The sequence below is a fragment of the Bombus vosnesenskii genome, unplaced genomic scaffold (genome assembly GCF_011952255.1).
Source record: "Bombus vosnesenskii isolate JDL3184/JDL3185 unplaced genomic scaffold, Bvos_JDL3184-5_v1.1 scf7180000013299, whole genome shotgun sequence".
Taxonomy (NCBI): domain Eukaryota; kingdom Metazoa; phylum Arthropoda; class Insecta; order Hymenoptera; family Apidae; genus Bombus; species Bombus vosnesenskii.
Genome location: NW_022882949.1, coordinates 168,665 through 176,221, shown reverse-complemented (window position 1 = coordinate 176,221; position 7,557 = coordinate 168,665). Strand labels below are relative to the sequence as shown.

The following is a 7,557-nucleotide window of genomic DNA, read 5'->3' as shown; positions in this document are numbered from 1 at the left end:
AAACACATCACGAACAAAGAAATACATACAACTGCTCTATTTTCTGTAATTGGAACCATTTACAGTAGCTTATGAAAGGATTTGAATACCTATAAATTATTACCTGAAATTAATGCGAAAATGTACATAGAAGGTACAAGATATTTATTGCAAACAAATACTTCGTAGAAATGACAAATGTATTTAATAGTTAATCATCCAGTATAGGTCTTAGTGTAATAAGCTTTAATATTTCATTCTAATAATTCACGGGATCATCTTTAGTAGAGAAAGTACAATATATTTAGAATATAACTTTGTTTAAGACGTATAAAAAACTATAGCAGAAGATGGTAACAAATAAAATTGCGTAATTTTAATAAACTTTTATATTTCAAACTCTTACTAATAGTGAAAAACAAAAAGTATCTGAAACTTTGGTCTAATTGAAAAATGACATAAAGTAATGATCTTGTTACGACGTAAGTAATTTGGACTAGAGGTATTCCAATTTACTTTCACTACATAAAATTCAAAAACAAGTAGATAAATAAAATTATTTTCTTTTACGATCTAATCACATAATATAATCATAGCATAGAAACTATCATCTTATTATAAATATAAATTGCATGTCTTAAAACTTACTAGCAGTAGTTACAGGTGTGATATAATTCCACAGTCGTAACAAACATATTCACAATCTATCCACATTTCCCATATGCTTTTTTTATTTTATCAATTTTTTATTAAATTCATAAAATAAATTACATTAATTTACGTTCAAAAAATCAAAGAAGATTTTAGATAACACACGTGATATTTTTGTAAATCTTTCGTGTAATAAGAGTTCAAATATCTTTGTGCATACCTACTATATCCGAACAAGAACTCCTATTATTATATATTTGTACATAACGAATAAATATATATATTTATTCACATATAATAGTATATTTATACATATTTTAATACATATTGTAATACATATTTGTATGTATCATGCCACTATATATTTCTATAAATTTTATGTGATAAATATTTAAATCTCTTCGTGTCATTATATTTGAACACAAACTATTCCATGGTATTATTATGGTATTATTTGACTGTAGATAATTTCAAAGAGTCAGCGAATTCTCGGTATACAAACTGTTCAATCCCAATCAGTTCAGATAAATAGAATTTTATTGTTTCGTAGATGAATCATAAAACGCGCGACATCTCGTTCATGTATCCGACGGACAACGACTGTACGGTTTCGTGTGATCCGAAGGACCGTATGCAGGTGGAAGGATGTGAGGTTAAGGTGATTCAGCGATCGACGAGTAATCGATCGGGCCAAGCAGGAAGCGTGGATGGCAAGGAGAGAGGACCGAGGAAGTTACGAAGCTGGAATGCGCACCAGTCCGCGACAGTCTCGCGCAAACCATCGAGTTGAGCGGCAGGTTCTCGACGCGTCGTCGGTTTCTCCTGGTCTACCTTTATGATCGTCGTTAATTGGCATGCCTCGTCGGAAACTAATGTTCAAAGTTTTGTCGCGCTGAACGCTGTTTCGTGTGATATAAGGTCGTGTGTATTCGTTTCTCTCGTGTATCCATTTTAACTTTCAATTAGTTTCGATCACTGCGGAGTAATTTCACGTGATTTACAGGCTCTTCAGTAATCTAGGCATCGTTCTGTTTACTGTTCATGGTAGGTAAATTTTGAAATGAAACATTATGTGTCAGTTATTGTAAATCTATAATCTAGAATGTGAGATAACAGTGATTTGTGGATTTAATATAAGGCAGATATATAATAGTATACAGAGGCAATATAAAGTATATTTTTAGTTGTGTGAAGCTTTTGTCGTGCATTGTGAACTATCTGGTTTAGTTTAAGTAAAAAATTCTTCTTGTTACTGAAGCGAGTTGAAGTAAATTAAGTTGTAAAAGTTAAAAATCCTTTCACGAACAAACATTATTTGAGGAATTTATCATGTATTGTATCATGAGACAAAATTTTTTTGTTTGAATTATATCGATTTATGTGTTGGAAATAAGTGAAAATTATATGAATCGTTTTGTGTTTAGGCGATAGTACTTGAATGTAATTTTATTTGGGAAGAAGTGTTCTTTGACACCTTTCCTAAATGAAATTCTACATTACAATTTATAAATATAATTTGGAATAGAAACGTTGTGCATAAGCATTATAGACAAAAATAGAAAAAATATAATTTTGAAAAGTAATTTAAAATTTTAATCATGTTTTCTACTTGATAGACCCCCAATCTATATGGGTAAATGTCTGGTCATTATTTTATAATTATTTAGGACATTTTTAAGCAGCATAAAATGTTATATTAGTAACATTACAAGTGAACATTTTGAATTAATGGTATAATCGTTGTTGCGACATTTGACACGGTATAGAATTCTTGCTAAGATTTCGTACATAGTAATTGACATATAGGCATTTGCTGGTGTGTTTGGTATGAGAAAACATTACGGCAGTCTATGTTTGTATCTGCGTGAATAAGCTCAATTGTTACTATCATAGTTGTGATATAACTTTTATTAATATTGTAAGAAAAATGAAAGCAACGAAATAATTGCATTATTAAGATTGGGCTCTTTTTACTATATACGGTGTATTATGTGTATTTGTATATTCACTATACATATAAACGTGATGTTTTGTGTACCTTGGATTCTTTAATATTTCAGTTACTTTTGCTGATAGCACACCCTAAAAATTTAATGTTCTTACTATCTGTGCAGATTAAATATATTTATTTTCGATATTCAAAGATTTTTATTATATGCTGCAATCTATTACTATAACAAGTAGGAATGTAGAAGAGATCTTGTAACTTAAATATATTTCAAAGAGACTGAAAATCAATGCAATAAAATGCATGCTTTGTAAATTTCTTTCTGCTAAATTAAATTATCAATGTGATTAAGTCAAGCATTATTGCACATCTTCTATTTGTTATTCCCATTTATCGTGTGCATTTATCATGTTCTTTTCATTTTATCAAATTCTCAGCACACTGTGTGGAAACCCCTTAATCATGGGTGAAATAGGAAGAATTCTAACATTACAAAAATAAGATATTCTGCTTTAAACATTTTATGTATTTTACGAAGGAAATGACAAATAATTTAAAATTTACTCCAATATTCAGAAGGAAATAATACAAAATAAAGTATAAATTGACTGGGAGCAATAAACTGGCATTATAAACGTGCCAATTTAAGAAAAGTATCAAATTCTGTTCCAACAATAAGATAAACTGTCATACACGAGACTATATATATATAGTAGCGTAACGTGTTACACATTATATACATACATATATATACATATATTACTATAAATGTATGTATGTAATGTGCAACATATTGTCACAACTTTTCAGATATATGCCTATCTTTTTCTTTACTTTATATATGCCTATATAGTTAAATGAGACTTTATTGTTCAACTTTTGTAGTAATAGACTGTATTATACATCGAAAATTATTGAGCATCAAAATTGGATGCATTTATTACGTAAAATTTGCAGAAGCTTGTGCTACTTTTTTGTCACGGTGTGTACAAACTACAAATCAGGACAAAGCTGTTTGGTTTAAAATGATGAACATCGAGATTCGTGAGTTTTTCCACAAAATCATTATTTTTCAAGTTTTCAACGGTTTTCCTTTAGACAGAAATACATATTCCTTTTATACACCAATCGATCCGCTTTTTATTTTCAAAAGTATTACGGTACTTCTTTGCATCCTAAAATACATTGTTTAGAAGATATTTTAACTTTAATCTTTACAAATCTGATGTATAAAAAAAAGGACAATATAAATCAAGAATATTGTCTTGCGCCTTCCCTTGTCTTTCATACGATAAGTTTTACAAAATTAAAGTTGAAATACCTTTGAACTACTCGTTTTCAGGTACAGGTATCTCAATACTAATGAACTTCATCTTGACATAATCTTTTAATCAATAAAAGTAACTAATATTTTTGTAATATCTTCGAAAAAGGTTCCTGAAAACTATTTATTTCTGTTACTTTTTCGGAATTTTTCATATATTTAGTTATAATAGAAGCAAACTATACTTTTCGTCTATACTGCATAATTTATTAAGTAAAAGTAATACCTACAGAGTTTTTCTTTAATTTTTATCAAATTTATTGAAAAAGAAAATAATGTAGCTTGTTAGACTGATTCTGTTTTTTTTTATTTTTAAAAATACAATAATTTTATACAATATTCATTATGCTTTTATAATCATTATATGAAATATTTTCGCGTATAATTTAAAAGTATAATTTTTGTAATGTGTCCTAATAAATATTCTTTATTAATAACATTCTATTTTACTTTTACTAAATTGCTTAATTTCTCTTTGTATTGAAATATGTATGTAATTTGAAGGTTACCCTATTTATACCCCAAACATAACAAAGGAAACCCAAAGTATATTATGTTTATCATTATATCATTTAGTGACACTGTAATCTATGTTAGATGTTAAGAAAATCCAAAAATATTAACAAGAAACTGTAAACATTAGAAACAGTAAACCAAAATTAGGATAGAATTTTTGCCCTTATTATTAATTTTAAACATTTCAGAAAAGCACATATAATAATATACATATAATAAAATATAATAAAATATATATAATAAAATAATTCATGAAGAACATTTTTTTAACTAATTTCCTCGTACATACTATCATTCAATTTTTTATTCATTTATTTCGTTACCTTATATTGCTTGATGCCCATGTATTGAAATCCATTTATTATAATATACTATACTTAACTGCACTATAATATATTTTTAATAATTAAATGAAACAATTAAGTGAAACATTTATGAACAATTTTTGTATATCATATCTTTCTTTTAGTTGTCAAAGCATTTAACCGTACTGCCTGTAGTCGATTTATTATTAGTTAAAATTAATTTTAATCAAATATTAGTTATTGTAATTAACAATGTATTAACCTCATTCTTTATTTTGATTGTGCATTATGATGTTATATTTCTGCATTGTTTTCTACTAATATACTACAATAAGATAACTTTTAAGTCTTCTAATTCTATAATATTTATATTCATTATATGTATATTATATATAGTTACTACCATTAATATTCGCACACACTTTAAAACAGAATAACTTTTTTGTGATAGATCCAAACGACAACATTTTTTTAGAAACTAGATGGATCAATTTATTCCATGACGTATAAAAAAATTTTGAAAAAATTGCAATCGATCGAAATCGCGAAGAAGAAAGTAGAGGGCGCTTTTTACAACTTTTTATCTAGGCCTGTAATAAAAAGTTAAGCAACACATTTTGAAGATTTATGGCAGTTATAAACATATATATGTTTGATGCGGAAACAAGCGACATGTATTCAAAAATGTAGAAATCTTTACAGCTTAGATCTTTACATTCTTTATTTTATTACAGTTATAAACTGATAGTCGTGAACAAATGCAGTTTTCATTATTCTGAATCGTTTATAATCTATAACAGCTATACATTAACTAATTTCGATAAAATTTTCAGCATATATATAACTGGCATGAATCTCCACAATATATTCTTTAAGCTTTTGTTATAAACTGAAATAAAAAAATTGTAGAAAGTGACTTTCTTTTTCTCTTCACAATTTCAACCAGTTACATTTTTTTCAACATTTTTGTACGTCATCTGGTAACTAACTTCTCAAAAAGAAAAAGAGTAGAGAGAAATTAAGTCGCTTGATCCAATTTTAAAAAGATAATTTTGTTCTAAAAGATTTCCGAATATTAATAGGAGTAACTATACATATATTGTGATACTTTTTTACGATTAATGTTAGTTTATCGGTATCACATGGCGTGAAAGTTACAATCTGTCGCAAAAATGTTCAGAAACCTATATAATTTAAGCCATTTTAAATAAATATACATATAAGTGAAGAGAAGAGAAATATATTATGTTATGCAGGGATATATTTACAACGAAGATAACAAGAATGCAAAAATTCTTTATTTATTACATATACTTGTTTAAATAATAATAGAGTAATGGAAAAATAACTCTTTATTATGTCACCAAAATATTTTGATGAAAATATTCGAACATAATAATAATATATTTACATACGTATGTATACATGTATTGCAACTTAAGTCCAAGCATTTACGCTTTTAAAGTAGCAATATTATAACGCAATTATCCATATATATTTTTAAGTCACACGATTGAATAATGCAACCCCGGTCAACAAAATCCAAATAGCAGACTGTTCAGTAGTAATGGTAGAATAAGTAGTTCACACAACAGAATTTTATCATAACAGTGATAGTATGAAGTCGTAATTGCTTACATTGACCGAATCAATCGATATTCCCATAAATCGATCTCACAGAAGTTGCAGTTGCTATTAACTGATCCGTTAGCAATAAGAGGCGACGGCGACGGCCAATTAGAAAGACTTTTCCGTCCGTTTAAAGGCAACTCGCGTTTCCTTGACGTGTTTATTCTGAACGTGAAATTACTTTTAATGATCGCTTGCCTTCACCCTGTTTACGCCGGAGAGGAAGTTTCTCCGGGACAATGCTCCAATGACAGCCTTCGTGTATTTCGTCACAGATGCTAATTACAGTGTGTACATATAGGTAGGTCTGAAGGATGAAACGCCGCGTCGTGCCGGTGAGGATGAAAAAACGTGTGACTGAATTCTTGAATAAACAGGTTGAAATCAATATTATTTACGAACAAATGACACGTTTCTTCGATGACAAACAATGAGTGTTTAAACGTTCTAAATTTTTAAAAATTTAGTTCAAAAGTTTATATACAATACTATGCAGAAGTTTTAGCCACTTATTAACTGGAAGTGCATCTGTGGTTTGTTTCTATTAATAAGTATTAAGTATTACTTTATGTTACTTTATATCGGATAGTCCTAAAAAGTATTTAATTAAAAAATTATTAGTAATTCACTTAATAAGTATTAATTACCTAGAAATAATTAATATTCCATGTCAAAAGTTTCAGGTCATCTATCAAATGGAAATGTTCTGTTTTTATAAATGAATATTAAGATAGATGATAGTTATTTATATTTGTTGTTGCTTTTTAAATACTTAATTCAAACATTATGCATAGTTTGCCAAAAAAATTATTATAAAAAGTTAGTTTAATTAAAACAGTTATGATACCGGTTTCGGTTCTTGAAACAGTTAAAAGAACCGAAAAGGTGTTATAACTGTTCTGAATATAACGGTTCTCGCGCACATCAGTTTCAGTTCTTGAAGATCGATATTATATCGGTTCCATATCGACTCTGTAACTATTATTTTTCGGCTCTGTACTGGTTACGATGCAGTATTGTATAATCTATAATACGTACATACATGATATATGTATTCTTACATGTATCAATTTGATTTCGATTCTTACTGACCTTCACTCTTATTCATTTTGGGAAAATGTTAATACATATGTATTAAATATTACAAGTATGAGCATTAAATACTTTAAGATTTACATTCAAAATTAAATTGTAATATAATGATA

At 27.9% G+C, this 7,557-nt stretch overlaps 1 protein-coding gene across 1 annotated transcript in view; it reads left to right on the top strand.

Annotated features, from left to right (window-relative positions):
• The first annotated feature begins 1,381 nt into the window (after positions 1 to 1,381).
• LOC117233814 (aminopeptidase N) overlaps positions 1,382 to 7,557 on the top strand; it is a 50,603-nt gene continuing 44,427 nt past the window's right edge. The window contains exon 1 of the mRNA XM_033494416.1: positions 1,382 to 1,674. The gene's annotated coding sequence lies outside the window, so the exon portion shown is untranslated. The remainder of the gene's footprint in view (positions 1,675 to 7,557) is intronic.